Raw genomic sequence first — 19,529 nt, 5'->3', positions numbered from 1 at the left:
CATTTTCATAAAACCTGCTCTGAAAAACTTAAAAAAAAAAAAAGATTGATTACTCATAATACTGGGCTGGTTTTGTCTGACTCATTTGCCATTTAATACTATGTTCAATGAAGGTAACAACACAGAAAGCCCAAATTCATCAGTACAGTACAGAATTATCTATACTGAATTTTAAAGAACCCCATTAATAGACTATTTGAAAATTCTTGTTCAAAAGACTAGAGTTTATTATCATATTGCATAGTGTTAAAAAAAAAAAGGGAAAAATCAACCGTTCTCAACACAGAGATTTGCTGCTTTAACTCTCTATTGCTGGTCCTTGTGGGGAGAGTAAAGGAGTCTTCATACATTTTTCTTTCTTTTTTTAGAATTTTTTTCCCTCAAGACTTTTATTCAATTTATTTATTCTTATGTGGTGCTGAGGATTGAACCCAGGTCCTCATGTTTGCTAGGCAAGTGTTCTACCATTGAGCCGCAAACCCAGCCCCTTCAAACATATTTCTAATTCCCCCTTTTTAAAATGGCCTAAGGACCATTCTGAGAAGGTTTTAAAATAAAAATTAAATGAGTTTTTCCTTTTAAAGAGCAAATTATCATGTAAAAAGAGTGATCTTGAAATAATTTTTACTAAGGTTATGTGATAAATCATGAGTTAGATAATTTACCTAAGGTAATAACATGAATTTCTGAAAAATTTCCTTTGGAATTGATATGAGATACCCCAAATAAGCCAATCCAGGATTCAGTTATCTTTAAAAATCTTACTTAAATTATGAGTAGCTCTCCTGTCCCCTCTTATAAGGGCTCTAGTCCCCTCCTGAGGGCACCATCCTTATGACCTAATGCCTCCTAAGGGCCCATGTTCCATGCTGAGGATTGGGAGTTCAACGTATAATTTTGTGGGGGACACAAACATTTAGTCCCCAGCAATCTATGTTAAAGGCTTTTGCTCATGAATCAGACATGCTTACATGCAGGTAACAACAGAAAGATCCTGAAACCTTTGAGACATCTATCAGATGTCCTTCATGAGTTTCAGTCTGTTCTTTTTTGCCAGACTTTTAATTCAATTGTGTGGTTTTGTTGTTTTTTTGTTTACTATCACAAAGATTTGATAATAACAAATATTTCCAGAGTGCTACATTAGTAACACATTTATATGTATCTGCTTTTACAATCTATCCTCTTATAATATGCCTGAAATAAGAGAACAGGATTCATTAAGGAAATAAAATAACTTATCCCACCATAGCTTTTCACGTCATCCAATAACTGCCCCTAAAATTCACATTAATCAAGTTCAAGCACAAGACAGACAAACATGCACAGGGACTCTGTGTGGGTTTGTTTTGTAAGCTGGGGAAAAAGTCAAATCCTTTTTCTATTCAAATGACTAATTCGTTCAGAAACCAATGTATATGGGTGACTATTAGATGACAGACAACACTAGCAATACGCAGCAAGCAGATAATGAGGAAGCAAAGTTTTCATGGTTAGCAAGCAGAGCTGATTTAGGGGAGAGAGGGATGGCAGGAAGGACCGACCCAGGCTGAGATTCCCAGCGACACAAACTTGTTAAAGAGGTTTCTCCACACCAGACACTTGGCACACAATTTTTTATATTGTTTTGCTTTGTTCATTGTTCTGGGGATGGAGCCCGGGTTGCTACCACTGAGCTATGTCTCCAGCCCTGATTTTGTTTTTAAATTAATCTCTTGGCAGGATTCAGAGGTGGGTGCAGAAAGAGGCCACCAGAAAACCCTGCAGAGATTTCTGTGTAAAGTGAGAAATACACAGTGGATGTCATAGACTAGGGCAATGGCAGGGAAAGGAGAAATGCAGAATTATTAAAAAGACATTTGGGGAAAAAAAGAATTACTATAATTTTCTATCTGATTGGATGGAGAGACAAAGGAGAAGAAGAAGAGCGTAGAAGTTTCTAGCAGAGGCAATTCGGATAGCAGTATTTCTATTGTGGAAAAGAAGTAAAGAGATTTTCTTAAGAGATTTTATTTCAGAATTATTCAGGGGTTTCCTGTGGTATTATGCTCAGATTGCACTGATGTCACCAGTAAGAAGAAATAAATGTGATATTCTATGTTCTGAGTCTAGATCTTCTGTGATATTTTAATTAAAATGAATGTTATCTCTTCACAATTATTGATCTGGCCTTGTATTAGAACTGAGGGGAAAATGTTAGGAACCACACTATTTCTGTTTTTTAGGAGTTATACTTTTCTGTCTCTCATCCTTAGGGATATGAAGTGTGTGTGTTGTGCTGTGAGTGGTGAATATGTTTGTGTGACATGCAGGTTGTGTTTGTGATGTATGTGTGTTTTTGTATCAGGTGTCTACGGTATGTGTGATATATGATTGGTACATATATGTTATATGGGTCATGTAGGGTGTGTGTGTGATAGAGGTGTGGATCATGTGTGTAGTGTTACTGGTGTCTGTGAAGAGTGTCATGTGTGGTATATTTGTAGTCTGTGTGTGTGTATGAGAGAAAGGGAGAGGGCGAGAGAGAGGGGATGTATTTGGACAGCCACATTCATCAGTGGGCATAAAGGGAAGGTAATGTTCTTACCCTGCCAATAACTATCAAATAGGAATCAGAGTCACTGTATAAAGAATCTAGTGTCTGAAGGAGTCACAGCTACCAGACAATGATTTCAGAAAAACACTGAAAGAAACAATTAGAACAGAATTATTAATATGAGGGTCTTTTGTTTTCTGGGGGTGGGTAAAGGGGATTAAACTCAGAGTCACTCAATCACTGAGCCATATCCCCAGCCCTATTTTGTATTTTATTTAGAGACAGGGTCTTATCGAGTTGCTTAGCATCACTTTTCCTGAGGCTGGATTTGAACTTGTGATCTTCCTGCCTCAGCCTCCTGAGCCACTGAGATTACAGGCATGTACTCCAGTGCCCTGATAATATGAGCTTTTTGATTGTAAATTTCTTTTCATCTCTTTTTTGCTCCCACATATAAGTGAAGGTAACCAACCCCAACAGAATGCTGCTCATTCTCTCAATTGGAAGGCAAAAAGGAATGATTAAAACTCAAGGCTTTGTTACCATTTGTTGAACACCTTGTGTTTATTAATACATAAAATCTCTACAAGGTCAAAAAGTAGAGATTGTTTTTCCTAACATATACATTAAGAAAATAAATCTTCAGAAAGATCAAAAGATTTTTTTCAGGGTCATAAGGAACAACATGATATTTGTGGATGCTCAAACCCAGGCCACTGTGACCCCATACCAGTGTCCAGAGCATTAAGTCACTTTGAAAATTCTGGAGTTTTATTCAGATGCAAGACCTTAGACTACTGGACTTATTTCATAATGAAGTAAATTAAATAACTGCCTCCATTCAACAAGACTTCGATAGATAATTCTACTTCTCTGTCTTCACCCCTCCCTCCTTCCCTCTTCTCCTTCTCTCCCAACATAGCTTTTGTTTTATTGACTTAAAATCTGAGTACAATGTTCAAAGCTGGCAAAATTTCACCATTTTGAATTTCTGGGTTTTTTTTATCCATTTGATAATTAAATGATTCCAAAACAGACCCCTAATATCAATAGCAGAAATGACTGCATATACATACATATATGTGCACATATAGATATCTTATTAATATTTGTCATTAATTATCTCTTTAGACTTGGGCAAGATTTTCCATGCTGTTAAGTGTCAATACTTTGGAAATGATAATGGAACCCACTTTGCAGGGTTGTTGTGAGGTTTGAATAATCTATGAAGTACTTGCATAGTGCCTGGTACATTGGAAGAACTTAGTACATGCTGTTAAAATTTCAGATTGTGCATATATTTCATTGAAGTATTTATTTTGCTTAATGAAAACCTGCCTCCTTCTTTTTGTAGACTACTGTGTTACTATTTCAACAGTATCTTTATTTCTCTGGTACCTCAAGAATCCATGACCGCAGTTTCAAGTAAACACAGCCCTTCCTGAAATTATTATGGGGTAACAATATATGTGATCAAAGGCACACTTCTACTCTCTCTTCAGGGGTTGTGCTTAAGCCTGATCTACCATACTTACAAAAACCCTTCGGATTTTTCTAGATAAATGGTAGGTATTATCATTGCCATCTGGCATTTTGCATCTCTTTTATTTCTATGACTTAGGTGATAATAGCAGGTCACTTCCGAAGTCCTTCATGTGCAGTTTGGAACCTAGTTGTCAAAATATTATTAAGCTACTTAAATTAGTAAAGCTCTTGGGAATGCTGAGAATTAATACACCATGTTTGTAAAAAATACTGCTACTAGTTCTACAATTATGAAGACCTTTTACTGCCTCTTCAATTATGATTGAGACATTTTTCTCAAATATGTGATTCAGAGAGCTAGTGATTCTGACATGTGGATTGCTTATTAGAACATAATATGCTTCAAAATGTGCTGAAGGCTTTGCTCGTCATAATCTATAGTAAGAGAATATTTGGCTCAGGGCAATGTTCTTACATATTCCCACGTACACAATTTACTATCAAAATGATAATGCAGGTTTTAGATGTCTCTGCTATAATTTATTTAGAATGCAGTGTAAAGGTACTGAATGCTCTAAAATCCTTTTCAGAAACTCCATTGAAATAGGTATCTCCAAACAAGAAGGGGAAAAAATGGAACACATAGTGATTGATACTGTGCTTCCCTTGTTTCCAACATCTCTTCTTTGAATCATAGGATTTTAGAGCTGAAAGAAACCTTGAGAAGTAATGAAAATTTACCATTGCTTCTTCCTTTAACAATAAAGGACATTAAGGTTAATAACACAAGTCATTCCTGTTTAAATCTAGAACTTGTTCTTAGGTCTTCTGAAGCACTGTGTCAAAACTATCATTTAAAAAAACACCACCCAGGTTACCATGGAGACTGCCTGTCTTGTTTTGTGACTTAGATACGTCACTTTTACATTCTCAGTATCTAGAATTCCCATCTAACTGAAAACATTTTTCAACATGTGTAGAGAAACGCAGATAATCATAGGGAAGTGGGAGAATCAATTTAATACATTTATTTATCATAATACCATTTAAAATCACTTAGAGTCTGTTCAGTTTTTCCATAAATTTTTTTCATAGTGATATTTCCTGGGACTTCAAGATCAGATAATATTTGACTATAATCTCAGTTATTTGAAAGACTGAAACAGGAGATCCTCAGTTCAAGGCCAGCCTCAAGCAACTTAGTAAGACCTTATTTGCAAAATTAAAATAAAAGTGCTGGGGAATACAGCTTGGTGGTGCAGTGCTTGCCCAGCAAGTGCAAGGCCCTGGAATCAATCCCCAGTACCACAAAATAAATAAATAAACAAATATAAAAAATATATTTGTAATATTTGACTAGACTACAATATTTTAAAAGTTTTTTTTCAACATCTCCAATATGATCCTCTGAATTCAATGCATTAAAGTATCACATCTCCTGAAAACTCTTCCTAAGAGTTGTTTGTTTGTGTGTGTGTGTGACAATAGCTTTTTTTTTTTAAGACTTCACACTTTATTTTTTATATACTTTAAAGAAAAATGTAAAAAGTAAAATCTTGGCAACATCACTCACTGAAATGTGATTGGTAACCCTGGCTTAACTATATTTAATTTTGTTAAAGGAGCATATGTAATTATGTTAAATTATAAACATAGAGGCCACATAAAGACCACATTCTTAGGATAAATTTGATACTGGAATCGTAATAGTCTTTATATCATCTTGGCCAAAGATAAGAAATTACCAGCATGGGGTCTCAGCTGTTAAGAGCTGCACTGAGGAAAATTAGACCAGTGACTCCCGTTTAATGCTTTCAGGTATTGGCTACAACAGTAACATCAATAATTCCAGTCAATAATTCCAGTGTGTTTCTTTTCCTTTTTCTTTTTTTAAAAATCATTTTGAAAGATCACTATTTTGTACTTCTTAAATCTGTGATAGTTCAGTCAATGATATATTAAAAAGTCATGTTCAGTGAGCAAAGAATCTATATGATGCTCAAGTTTTTTGGGTTTTTTTTTTTTTTTTTTTGTGCTAGGGAATGAACCCAGGGCCTTGTGCATGTGAGGCAAACACTCTATCAACTGAGCTGTATCCCCAGCCCTCAAGGATTCTTTTTGATCTAATAGGAATGTCCTAAAATTTTAACCATTTTGTGCAAACTCAGAAATTTTATTTATATAAATTTTGGACCAGAATTATATGGCCTAATTTGGTAAGAAAACTGAATCAAAATTCTACTAACTTAGCTAATAATTTTGGAATTTCTCCAATTGTAAATGTGTTGATTTATTGATTTTTTTCTCTTTATTTATTTGCATTAGTTTTAGTTATTTCTGACAAGAAATTGGGCCTGCACAATAATAAAAGCAATATTCTACATATACTTTATGAATATTTAAATATACTTTATGAAATATTAAACAGAAAAATAATTGTTAAGAGTTTTCCAGAATGTATTATTAAAGCAAACTTCTGTTCTCTTATAAAATTATGAAGGTTGTCATATGAACCTTGGCATAAACTAATTTTCATGAGTTCCATGTTCTTAGCTATGAGGAATAATAATATAATCTGGGCTACCTGGATTAGAAACTAAGATATAAATTAGAAAGACAATGGGCCAGAAAGCACTTCAGCATGAAGATGGATAGAATAATGTTAATGTGGGGCTGACCTTTAAACAGCCAAATGTTTAAGAGAATTAATGTAGGAATGAAAGGAAACTTTCTGAATGAGAAAAGGGGCATTTATAAACCCATTGCTAGCATCATGTTTAATGAGGAAGAACTAAATCCTTCATTAAGATCAGGATACAAACAAGGACACCCACTCTAAATACTTCCATTCAGCCTTTTACTGGAAGTTGAAGCCAAAGCAATTAGGCAAGAGAAGAAAATTAAAGATATTGAAATTAAAAGGGAACTTGTACACTACCTTTTTTCACAGATGTCTCTTATACATAGATGTCTCATATATAAGATATCTCTTATACATAGAAAATCTTAAATAATCCATGAGAAACACTATGGAGCTAATTAATTCAGCAATTGCAGGATATAATATCTACACAAGGGCTGGGGATGTGGCTCAAGCGGTAGCGCGCTTGCCTGGCATGCGTGTGGCCCAGGTTTGATCCTCAGCACCACATATAAAGAAAGATGTTGTGTCCGCTGAAAACTAAAAAATAAATATTAAAAAATTCTCTCTCTCTCTCTCTCTCTCTCTCTCTCTCTCTCTCCCTCTCTCTTCTTTAAAAAAAATCTACACAAAAGAATCACATATTTTATACACTAGCAATAAATGATCTGAAATTGATATTTAAAGTTGCCATTTGTAACATCAAAAAGAATAAGGAATAAATGTATCTACAAAAATGCCTCAAGAAGTGTACACTGATAATTACAAAATATTATTGAAAGAAATTAAAGAAGACCTGTATAAATGAAGAGACATCCCATTTCCATGGATAGGAATACTCAATGCCACCAAGTTGTTAGGATTTCCTAAAGAGTCAACTATTGATTCAATGAAATCTCTATCAGTATCTCAACAGTGTGTGTGTGTGTGTGTGTGTGTGTGTATACAAACACACATATATTTATTTATATATATAGTTTTTTTTCAGAAGTAGAAAAGCTGATTCTAAAATGCATATGAAATTACAAGGGAGCCCAAATACTTGAAAACAAAGAGCAATGGTTGAGAAATCACAATTCCCAATTTCTGAGCAGAGTTTCTATTTGAAGTATGAAAATATTTCAGAACTAGGTAAAGGTGATTGTTATATAACACTGTGATTGTGCTAAATGCCTTCAATTATACACTTTAAAATGGTATATTTTATGTGGATTTGACCTTAATAAAAATAATGAAAGTATGATATTATTTGCGTGCCTAAAATAAAAAAAAGAAGGCTCATAAATATGTCACTAAATATTGTAGGAATTGCTGAAAAATAATTTCTAAATATTTCTTAAAGATATAGATACTAGTAAGCATTTGTATATGGATCACTTAAAAAGACAAAAAAAAATTATTCTATTTAAGTGAAGACAATCCCTACAGCACTAGAACTGCAATAACTAAGAGCGAACACATGACAGGAAAATTAAGAACATCACTCAGCTTGAGTGGCATTTTACTGTGGATTTGCTTGCCAATGGAAATAGTGGGAACAGTTAAAAATAGAAACAAAGAAGGAATCACAACAAATACTAGGGACACATCTGTAAAAAGAACGAGGTTGAATTGTAGAGATGTGTTCTTGTCATTGTTTACACTAGTACTTATTTCAGTAATAGTAAGATATTAATATTTTGCTTAATTTTACAATAATTTTAATGGTTGAGAACTAAGTACCTCACGATAGGATGTGTCTTTTCTGAGCCTCAGTTCCCTCTGCTGAAGGTTGGCAGTAACTCCCCCAGGTGTGTGGGGAGGATGGCACGGGATGATTGATGGGAAGAAAGCAGGCTGCTTAGCCCAGAGTGAACAATTATTAACACGAGTTCTCTGATGTAAAGGAAAATACTGTACATCCTATACCCATCTCTGGGGGCAATGGCCAGTGTCTCATTAAGGGGTTCTTCTTCCTGCCCAGGATAATCTAAGCCCCCATAACACTTACAATCAAATAATTAGTAAGTAACAAAGCACAAATATTCAGAGATATATTTATAGTAAGCGAAGCCCCTGATAGATCTAGTCCACATGGGTTGTGGAACTAGACAAAGACAAAATGGCTCTGGTGGTTTATTTGAGGGAGTACATCAAAGGCAGGGATAAGGGTTCAAGGGTAGAATTGTGCTTCCAGAGGCCTTGTGGTCAGCAGGCTGATGGACATCTTGGCAGGTCACACCCGTCTCAGGTGCTGTGTGGGCCACAGCAGAGCGGGATAGAGATTCATATTGTCCCTGGGAAATTGACCAGAAGAAATGTCCATTGGTCATTCCCAGACACCAGATGTCTCTATCCATGAAGCTTCCATGACCCACATGCAACCCATGGACAGCTGCTGATACACATCTCAGTGAGGTTTGTGTTTAAAGTATTCACTCTGTTTTTGGTTTTTTGCAAAGATAAATAAGAAGATAACTTACTTTTAAAATGGGATTCTTCTAAAGAAGAGCACCATGGAGCACTGGAATAAAACATGAATGATTTTTGTGTGTGCATTAATGACTGGACTAATTCTTGCGCTTCATATAAAATTCTTCATATAGTTAAAAGTTATCATAAAGTTCATCTCCAAGTAAATCATTCCTATGACTGTTCCTTGTGGATACAATTTTCTAATTATTTAATCATCTAAGAAGATGTAGGACCGGAATTGGGAATGCAATGTTCTGTATTTTTCCAGTATCTAACTTATCTGAGGGTTTTATAAATCTTGACATGGTCTTCTTTGGTTTGTGTAAAGAAGGAACAACTCAATTTTCCCCTAAAAGCAATATGAAAATGCGTAATTTTTCAAGAGTTTAAAATCGGGGGTATAAAGTGTTTAGACAAATTATTATGCACTTTCTTCATTCGAAAACTCTTTTTTTCATGGAAATTAATGAAGTCAAAATACATCTTTTAAAATCACATGAGTAAATAGGAGCATTGCTAAAATCCAGATCACGAATTCCCAGTATATAAAGATACTGATTTTAAAGTCCTATTAGTGTGAATTCTTTGAGTTACTTTAAGTTTTCATGTGTTATGATTCTTAAAGTTTCAAATTATTATCAACAATTCTATCTGACAAAATAAATGCAAAATAAATAGAGCAGGGCAAGTGCTTCTTCCCATACTAGGGTAATGAGGGTAAACTTTCTGGGCCAAAGTTGTTTTTTTCTGGGGGCGTGGGGTACTGGGGATTGAATGCAGGAGCACTCAACCATTGAGCCACATCCCCAGCCCTATTTTGTATTTTATTTAGAGATGGGTCTCACTGAGTTGCTTAGGGCCTCGCTAAATTGCTGAGACTAGCTTTGAACTCACGATCCTCCTGTCTCAACTTCTCAAGCTGCTAAGATTCTAGGTATGGGCCACGTTGCCCAGTCTCTGGGCCAAAGTTTTAAAAAGAAATTGGAGTTATCTCTGAGTAGGAGGAATGTGCTTCCAGGTAGAGGATGAATGACCAAGCATGAAGCAGTAAGATGTGACTAATTCTTCATCCATGACCAAGAACTTCAAAGGTACAATCATGTCAATCTAGAAGCATTGGACATTTAACACTTGTGTGATTTTTAGGGGTTAGTTAATTTCTCCAAGCCTTAGTTTAATTTTTCATTAGATAGAAACAGTAATGATAACATCTTAGAATTGTTATATGGACTGACTGAAATGATTTATCTATGTAAGTGCTTAGTATGGGACAGATTAAGTATTTGATAGGACATAGCTATTGTTAGATGACTTGAGTAAATACATATTTTAAGTGTAGAACCCAAGGCTGTCACTGGTCATACTGGATTTCAAAAGCAGAATATGTTATATTCTTCTAGAAGTAGTTAATTAAAATAGCAACAAATGTAGCAAACTGTATTTTATTGCTTACCCCAAATTACTAAATGAACTATACAAAACTTTGTGAAAATCACCCAGGATTATGAGGACATTACATTTTGAAGGGATCATGTTTTGATCCCACAACTCAATTTCCGTGATGACTCACAGAGAATGTTAGGCTGCTCCATCATTTGTCAAGAAAACCTTTTTTTTTTTTTTTTTCAGTGTAACTCTGTAGACTCTTGCCTGATTAGAAAGTTTTCCTGATTATTGATTAATGAAGAGGAAGGGTAGGCATAATCAGATGCTTCCTTGTTCATAAGGATTGCGTATATAAGAGGGTTGGGAAATTAAATTCTGCTATTTTTAAAAAATAAAATTTCATTCTAGATGAAATATTTTTACTGAATCCATTTTATGAAAACGTTAGAAAGCTAATTCTTCTTTTTATTGTTCTGCTGACTTTCCTTCATGGTGACTTGTGTTTCTTTATGGTTTGCAATTTGGGAATTGGATCTCACAGTGAGGCTGTCATAAAAGCAAACCTGTGATGGTTGAATTAAAGGTGTGTTCTTGTAGATAAAATTTCTAGATGCCCCTGCCATTGGGACTATGGTCATAGGACTATGGTTTTAGGACTAGCCAGAATCACCCTTAATCCTAGATAAGTGTACACTTCATCCACGGGATTCTGCACTCGGTGCAGGCACAGCACAACCTGAAACATCTGCTCTCATGACTATCATCATTCATAGTCCAGAAAAAGACTTTTCCTCATCTCATGTTCTATATCTCTGAAATAGGAAACACTAACTCTGAATGGTATGGTATTGCCTAAGGGTTGACATTGCTTTGGAGTGAGTGGAGGGTTCAAGTAATGTAAGCACATACCTATGAAAAGAGACTAGTTAACTTGTCAAATCCTTTCTTTCAATGTGAATTAAGTGGATCCTTGTAGAGTTAAGAGCTTTATACCAGTAAATTAGAGTGTTTCTTTTCTTACTTTGTGTTCTAATTCTTGATTCTAAAGGTACTAATGAATAAACTTGGGGCTTCCAATAGTTGCATATGGTGACCACGGAAATTCAGTGATATTAAAACAACTCATTTATGCATTAATTTGCATACAATTATGTCTAGATTTCATGTACAAAATATGATACTGATTCCATTGGCATTTAGATGTTAAATATAAAAATCATATTTTTAATACTATGTAATTAAACTTCATAAATTTTAAATAAAAATTTATCTTTGCTTAAAATTTTTTAAAAAAATTGTTTCATTGTACATGGACACAATACCTTTATTTTATTTATTTATTTTTATGTGGTGCTGAGGATCAAACCCAGTATCTCACACATACTAGGCAAGCGCTCTACCACTGAGCTACAACTCCAGCCCTGCTGAAAATTTTTATTTAAAAAGTTAAAATATATTGATCACCACTCATGTTGACCTTTTCACTTTAATAGAAAATTTTTAGGAAAAAATATCTTTAAGAATCCTGTAAAATAGTTTTCATATTTTAATATTTCCCTTATTTTTCTTTTTAGAATGAAATGTTTAAATTTTGTACATGCTACTTTTAATCCTAAAGGATTAAAACACATCAAGTGTTGGCAAACTAAAGTGTGCAATTTTAATGGTTTAAAAATTAATTGTCTAAACTTGTACTCTAAGTAGCCATATATACAGGTTTGGGAGATGTTCCCCAAAGCTCTTTCATTAATACACGAATGAACAGAGATGAAATGATTAGATTAAGACAGCAGTAACCTAGTCAGTTAATTAACCTATCCAATGGATTAATAATTTGAAAGGACCACAATACTGGGTGGTAACTGCCAGCCACTAGGGTTTGGCTAGAAGAAGTAGGTCACTGGGGGTATAGCCCTTGGGGGGCATATCTTGTTCCCTGGCTCCTCTTGCCCTCTCCTGACCCCTCCTCTGCTTCCTGCGCTCACCTCTTCTCCTCTGCCAAGCCCTTCCCCATGATGTTCATCATCTCAGGCTCAGAGCAATGGAGTTGGCCAACCGTGGACTGAACCTCTGACACCATGAGCCCAAATAAACTTTTTCTCCTCTAAGTTGTTTTTGTCAGTATTTTGGTTGCAGGGATGAAAAGCTAACACACTACAAAAAAATAATAATAAGAAGAAGAATGGAAATCAATAAATTAAAAATGAACAAATAATACAGAAAATCAAATAAACCAAATAAACCTCTGAATCTATTGTCCAACTGAATTTAAAAATATATTTTTAAAAATAACCATTCATAAACAAGTGGAGTTTGTCTCCTAAAATTACATTATTTTAAAATGAAAAAAGTAAGCAACAACCCTTTGTTACACTGGATAAGATAAACGAGGAAAAAAAGTATCCACATCAGAAATAAAAAAGAGTCATAATTACAGATTACAAATATGAAAAGGATAAGAAGAGAATATTATGAACAACTCAATGCCAATAAAATAGACAATCAAGATCAAGTGGACAAATTTGCTGAAAGACACAGATAACTAAGAGCTAACATGAGAAGTAGTAGACCGAATAGCTCTATGTATATTAAAGGGTTTTTAACTGAAATCTTCCTCCATAGAAAACTGCAAGCCCAAGTGCCTTTACTGTTGAATGGTATCAAGCTCTTAAAGAATTAATACTAATTTAATAAAAGCACTTTTAGGAAATAGGACATATCCAGACATAATAAATCACAAAATGATTTCTAATTTTTTTTTTTGAGATTTGAAAGTGCTTCTCTTATAATTTGAATTTTTTTTTTTTTTTTTTTGGTACTAGGAATTGAGATCAGGGACACTCAACCACTGAACCACATCCTTAGCCCTATTTTGTATTTTATTTGGAGATGGGTAGCATTGAGTTGCTTAACACCTCACTGTTGCTCAGGCTGGCTTTGAACCTTCCATCTCAGCCCATGAAGCTGCTAGGATTACAGGTGTGTGCCATCACACCCGGCATGATTTGAATCTTTTACTGATAAATTAAAAATCAAAAGTTCCTAGCCACATAACAAACTTCCAGAAACCTTAAAGAAAAAAAAAGATATATATATATACACTTCACCTACAGAGGAACACAGTAAAATTATAGCAGAGATCTGATAAAGAACTATGTCAATGTCTTTAAAGTACTGAAAGGAAAGCAGACAAAGTCACAGTCCATAAAGAATTCTGTAACTAGAGAAAACATGTATAAAAATGAAGATGAAATAATATTTTTTTTCAGACAAACAAAAGCAAAAAAAGTACATTGCCAGTTGACCTGTGATCCAGGAAAGATCAAAGCAACTTCTTCAGTCAGAAGGAATATGATACTAGATGCAAACTTGGTAAAAATTATGGTAAGTATATCATAATTTGAAGATTTAGTTTCATTAAAAGATACTTGGTTAAAACAAAACACAAACTGATGTATTGTGAGGTTTATAATATGAAGAAACAAAATGTGTGACAACAGTAACAACAACAACAAAAATATGTTGGCTGAAGGTCAGGGGTAGAGTGGTTGCCTAGCATGTTGGAGGCACTGGGTTCCTCAGCACCACATTCAAGGAAAAAAATGTATTGGCAGTATACCATTTAAGATTTTCACATCATTAGTAAAGTGGTATAACAACATTTGAATGCAAAGTGTAATAAATTTAAAATGTATATATAAACCTTCAAGCAAGCATTAAAAATTTTTAAATTAGGTATAATATATTATATATAATATATATATAGACAGTAGTGGAGATTTATAAAAAATACTAAAATATATTCATTATCATAAGACTATAGGAGAGAAAGGGGAAAGGAATAAAGAGCAGATGGGAATATGGAAAGCAAATGGTGTAATATTAGATTTAATAATTCAATAATTTTGCATGTAAATGGACGGAACAAGAACCCAATTAAAGTCAGAGATCGCCAGATTGGATAAAAAGGCAAAATGCAATTATATGCTGCTTACAAGAAACCCACTGTGAACATCAAAACCTAAATAGGCTAAAAATAAAAGGATAGGAAAGATAAAAAGACACTAGCCAAAATAAATGTGAAATGGTGATCTGAATATCAAAGTAGACTTCAGAAAAGAAATGTTACCAAAAATAACTACATAATGATTGAGGGGTCATTTTATATTAAGGCTATGATAATTCTAGTAACAGAGCTTTAAAATACACAAGCCAAAACTCGAGACTGCAAAGGTAAACAAATCCACAATTATACCTGAAACTTTAATACTCTTTCCTCATCAACAGATTGAACATGTAGACACACACCTCAGTAAGGATTTTGGAGATCTGAAAAATACCAACAAGCCACTTCATCTAATGTGCATTCGACATTTAACCCAACGACAGCCGAACACTAATTATTTCACGTGTATACACAGAAGATTCACCAAGGCAGGTAGTTCCTGAGCCTTAACCATAAAATGAATTTCATTAAGTTTAAAGTGAATGAAAGCAAAGTATATTGTCTGATTACAATGGAATAAAACTAAAACTCGAAAGTGGAAAAATAGAAAATACGTTGAATTGCCTGAAAAGAAAAACATGAGTTAGAGGAGCTAAAGAGGGTGCTTAGAGGAGAATTTATACTATTGTGTTGACATTAGAACCAACACGAGATGTCAAATTTTTTAAGCTTCCATGTGAAGAAACCGGGGTGAGGGGTGTGTGGCAAATAAATCTAAAGAAAATTATAAAGCAATAATAACAAAGAAAATAATAAAGCAAAGAATTAAGAAAAAGAAAACCCTTGGGGCTGGGGTTGTGGCTCAGCGATAGAGCACTCACCCAGGGCATGGGAGGCCCCGGGTTCGATCCTCGGCACCACATAAAAATAAATAAATAAAACAAAGGTATTGTGTCCAACTACAACTAAAAAATAAATATTAAAAAAAAAAAGGAACTGGGTTTGTAGCTCAGTGGTAGGGCACTGGCCTAGCATGTGTGAGGAACTGGGTTGAATTCTCAGCACCGCATAAAAATAAAGGAACAAAATAAAGGTCCATCAATATCTAAAACTAAAATAAAATTTCAAAAACCCAGAAAACTTAAAAACAATTGAGAAAAATCAATAAAACCAAAAGCTGGCTTATGAAGAGATTAATATTTATAACTCTCTAATCAAGCTGATCAAGAGTAAAAGTCTACATAAGTGTTAATAACAGGATTGAAATGGAAGACATCAATATGTACATATAGATGTTCAAAGGATAGGAGCATATTAATAAAAATTTTATGCCAAAAAATCATATAACTAAGATAAAGTAGATACATTCATTTTTATTAATTTTTAAATTTTTGTTCTTTTTTGTTATTCATGACAGTAGAGTATAATTTGTCTTACTTATACAGACATAAGTACATCTTATTCTATGTAGGATCCCAGTCTTGTGGTTATACATAACGTAGAGAGAGATTCACTGTGGTGAGTTCATATATATACATAGTAAAGTTATATCAGAAACATTCTACTGTCTTTCCTATTCCTTTCCCCCTCCCTTATCTTCATTTCCCTTTATCTAATCTACTAAACTTCTATTCTTCTCTCCCTTCCTTGTTGTGTGTTAGTCTCCATACATAAGAAAGAACATTCCATATTTGATGTTTGGGGATTGGTTTATTTCACTTAGCATAATAGTCTCCAGATCCATCCATTTTCTGGCAAATGTCATAAATTCATTCTTTTTTTATGGCTGAGTAATATTCCATTGTGTGTATCTACCACTTTTCTTTTTTAATCCATTCATCTGTTGAAGGGCATCTAGGTTGGTTCCATAGCTTAGCTATTGAGAATTGAGCACCTATAAATATTGATGTGGCTGCATCATTATAGTATGCTGATTTAGAGTCCTTTGGGTAGGTATATACCAAGGAGTGGGATTAGTGGGTCAAATGGTGGTTCTGTTCCAAGTTTTCTGAGGAATCTTCATACTTCTTTCCAGAGTGGTTGCACCAGTTTCAGTCCTGCCAGCAATGCATGAGTGTACCCTTTTCCACACATCCTCACCAACATTTATTATTACTTGTATTCTTGATTGTTGCCATTGTGACTGGAGTGAGATTAAACTTCAGTGCAGTTTTAATTTGCATTTCTCTAATTGCTAAAGATGTTGAACATTTTTTCTTATATTTGTTGACTATTTGTATTTCTTCCATAAAGTGTGTGTTCAGTTTTTTGTCCATTTATTAATTGGGTTATTTGGTTTTTTTCCTTTCTTTTTTTTTATTGGTTGCTCAAAACATTACAATGCTCTTGACATATCATATTTCATACATTTGATTCAAGTGGGTTATGAACTCCCATTTTTACCACGTGTACAGATTGCAGGATCACATTGGTTACACATCCAAATACTTAGGAAAAATCTATAACTCATTCTGTATAAATCCTCCAGGAAGAGAGGAGGGGGAAATACATCCCAACTCACTTTAGGAGGCCAGAATTCCTGTGATATGTAAATAAAAGTAAGATAAGTTATCCCTAAAATTTTTTAATTTTAAAAGAATTGTTTTGAGTAATAAAAATGATCCTTAGCTTACATATGATTTAACAGAAACTTCAGCAGCATAATTGCTCATTGCTGCCTTAGTTAAAAGGAGTCTATAAGTTGGCAGCCCAGGACTGGCATGGTGACTTTACTGTATAATCAATGACCCAGGTTCCTTTATTTTCACTCACCTTTAGCATGCACCTTCCCCAAATGTCTTCACCACACTTTATTTACACTGTGCTCAATGGAGTCACAGAGACGTAGCTAGTTACAAGAGAGACTGGGAAAAATACAACCTTTTGTTCTAGGTACCAAGGTGTTCAAGCTAATATAAAAGTCTCTTCACAAGGAGGTATGGAAAACTAGGACTCTCTGCTACAAATAAACTGGCTATGTTGACAGTATAAATTCAATATGCTTCTTAATTAAGAGGATGTCTCAAATCTATAATCCTATGACTTGTGAGTGTATGTGTGTGTGTTTGTACTGTCCATTTAAAAAAAAAATGGTTTGGCAAGATAAAGCATGGGAGACCAAAGCGTTTGCTTATAAATGGGACATTTTATCAAAACATAGGCTGAATCCATAGGAAATCAAAGATTGGGTAACTTGGATGGTTTTCATTATTCATTGCCTGCCCCTTACCTTCCAACTCTATTTTGAAGCCCTGTTGAATTTCTTCTCCTCATTTTTTTTTTTTTTTTGTAGTTTCTGGCCTTTTGCATAAAACATTCTTTCCTGATCTTTAGAAATCTCTACCACAGTATTTTGCAATCATCATCATCATTCCTTGTTTGTGTCTTCCCTATCCTACTGTATGTTCTAGAAGTATAGGAGCCATATCTTATTTCAATGCTCTTTATCTCTATAGCATTATAGTGCCTGCATGCCTGAGGACACACACACACTCAGAGCACAGCATGTATTGATAAGCTTTCTTCAACTCACTGCTATTTTATGAGAACAGTCTCATTTATAGCAAGTACATTGCTATAGTCATCCCAGTGCACAAGCAGAAGACACATATAAATTCTATTCTGTAACTAACAATTCAATCTTAACCTGAGTGATAGGGCTCATTGAAATAAACCAGTCATCTATGGTTGACTGACAAGGAGTTTTAGCTGGGGGTTTGAAAGGAAGGTAAATTTTACCTCTGTCATCTGTCAGCTGTTCAGGTTTGATTAAGTCAGACAGTCTCAGCTGTTGAAAATGCAGCCTTCTTTTCCTCCTGAACCACACAATTTGATCATATTTCTCAGCTTATTATGTACGTCTCTGGATGCAACACAATTCTAGCTAATAAAATGGAAGTGGAGTTGTGTACCACTTCCAAGTTTGACCAATAAAAACTTGCACATCCCATCATCTACCAATACCCACGCTCCATCACCCATCTTCATCTTTCTGAATGACCCGGATGGGAATCACCATGGCAACATTAGAAGCCACCTTGGAGACCACTGTGGTAGATAGTTACTCAAGTCTTCATTCCCAAATATTAGCAAGAAGAAGAGCTTCTTCTGATGGGGAACTCCTCCACTAATATCAGAAGAATACATTTTAAAAATATATTTTTATGGGCTGGGGTTGTGGCTCAGTGGTAGAGTGTTTGCCTAGCATGTGTGAGGCACTAGGTTCCATCCTCAGCATCATGTATAAATAAATATATATATGGTTGTAGATGGATCTTTATTTTATATATATTCCAAATAATGGTTTAGGGTTTATTTGTTCCTGAAGTTTGGCTTACCTTAACTAACACAGAGCATAGAATGTTCCTCACAAGCAAGACAGTGTATATAAATCTTTAACACCAAGCCTGGTACCTAAAAGCCTCAAGTGTTATATTTGTAACAAGGTTTGAACAATAAATAAATAAATAAATAACAAATGTGCTTTATAAATGAAAAAGTGCTATACAAATATTAGATGTCCCAGATTGCTTTCTCCTAGGTAGATCTAAGAACTCATGAAATGTCACTTCCATGAAGCCTTTCCTGAGAAAATGAATCTAAGCTTTCCCTCATCATTTTCATATTTTGGTTTTAACCCTTCCCTACACCCACACCCACACACCCATACCCATTCACACCTACACATACAACTTTTTTTTTTTGATAGATCTACTTAATGCCGCAGTCTGGCTGGGCACAATTCAGGAGCCACTTGTCAAAAGAAACGAACTTTATTTTTAGAACACACACCACACCACACAGCTCTTCAGGAAAACCTTCAAAGTCCAACTGCCACCACTGGCTTCCCACAAGCCTCTCAACCTCCCCCACTCCTCCTGCTCTTGAGGCCAATTGGCTGGGTCGCATGGGTGGAGCCAAAAAAAAGTCCCCCAATGAGCAGCTCCGTGGTCTGAAAGGGTGGGGAAACAGCCCAATGAGCATCACCGCAGAGGAGCCAATCAGTTGGCAGCTAGAAGTTTGCGGGGTCGGCTGTGAACCAATCATCAGCTGGCAGCTGGAAGTTTCCTGGCAGCTGGAAG

Source organism: Callospermophilus lateralis, chromosome 13 (genome assembly GCF_048772815.1).
Source record: "Callospermophilus lateralis isolate mCalLat2 chromosome 13, mCalLat2.hap1, whole genome shotgun sequence".
Lineage (NCBI taxonomy): Eukaryota > Metazoa > Chordata > Mammalia > Rodentia > Sciuridae > Callospermophilus > Callospermophilus lateralis.
Note: the sequence above shows the minus strand (reverse complement) of the source record.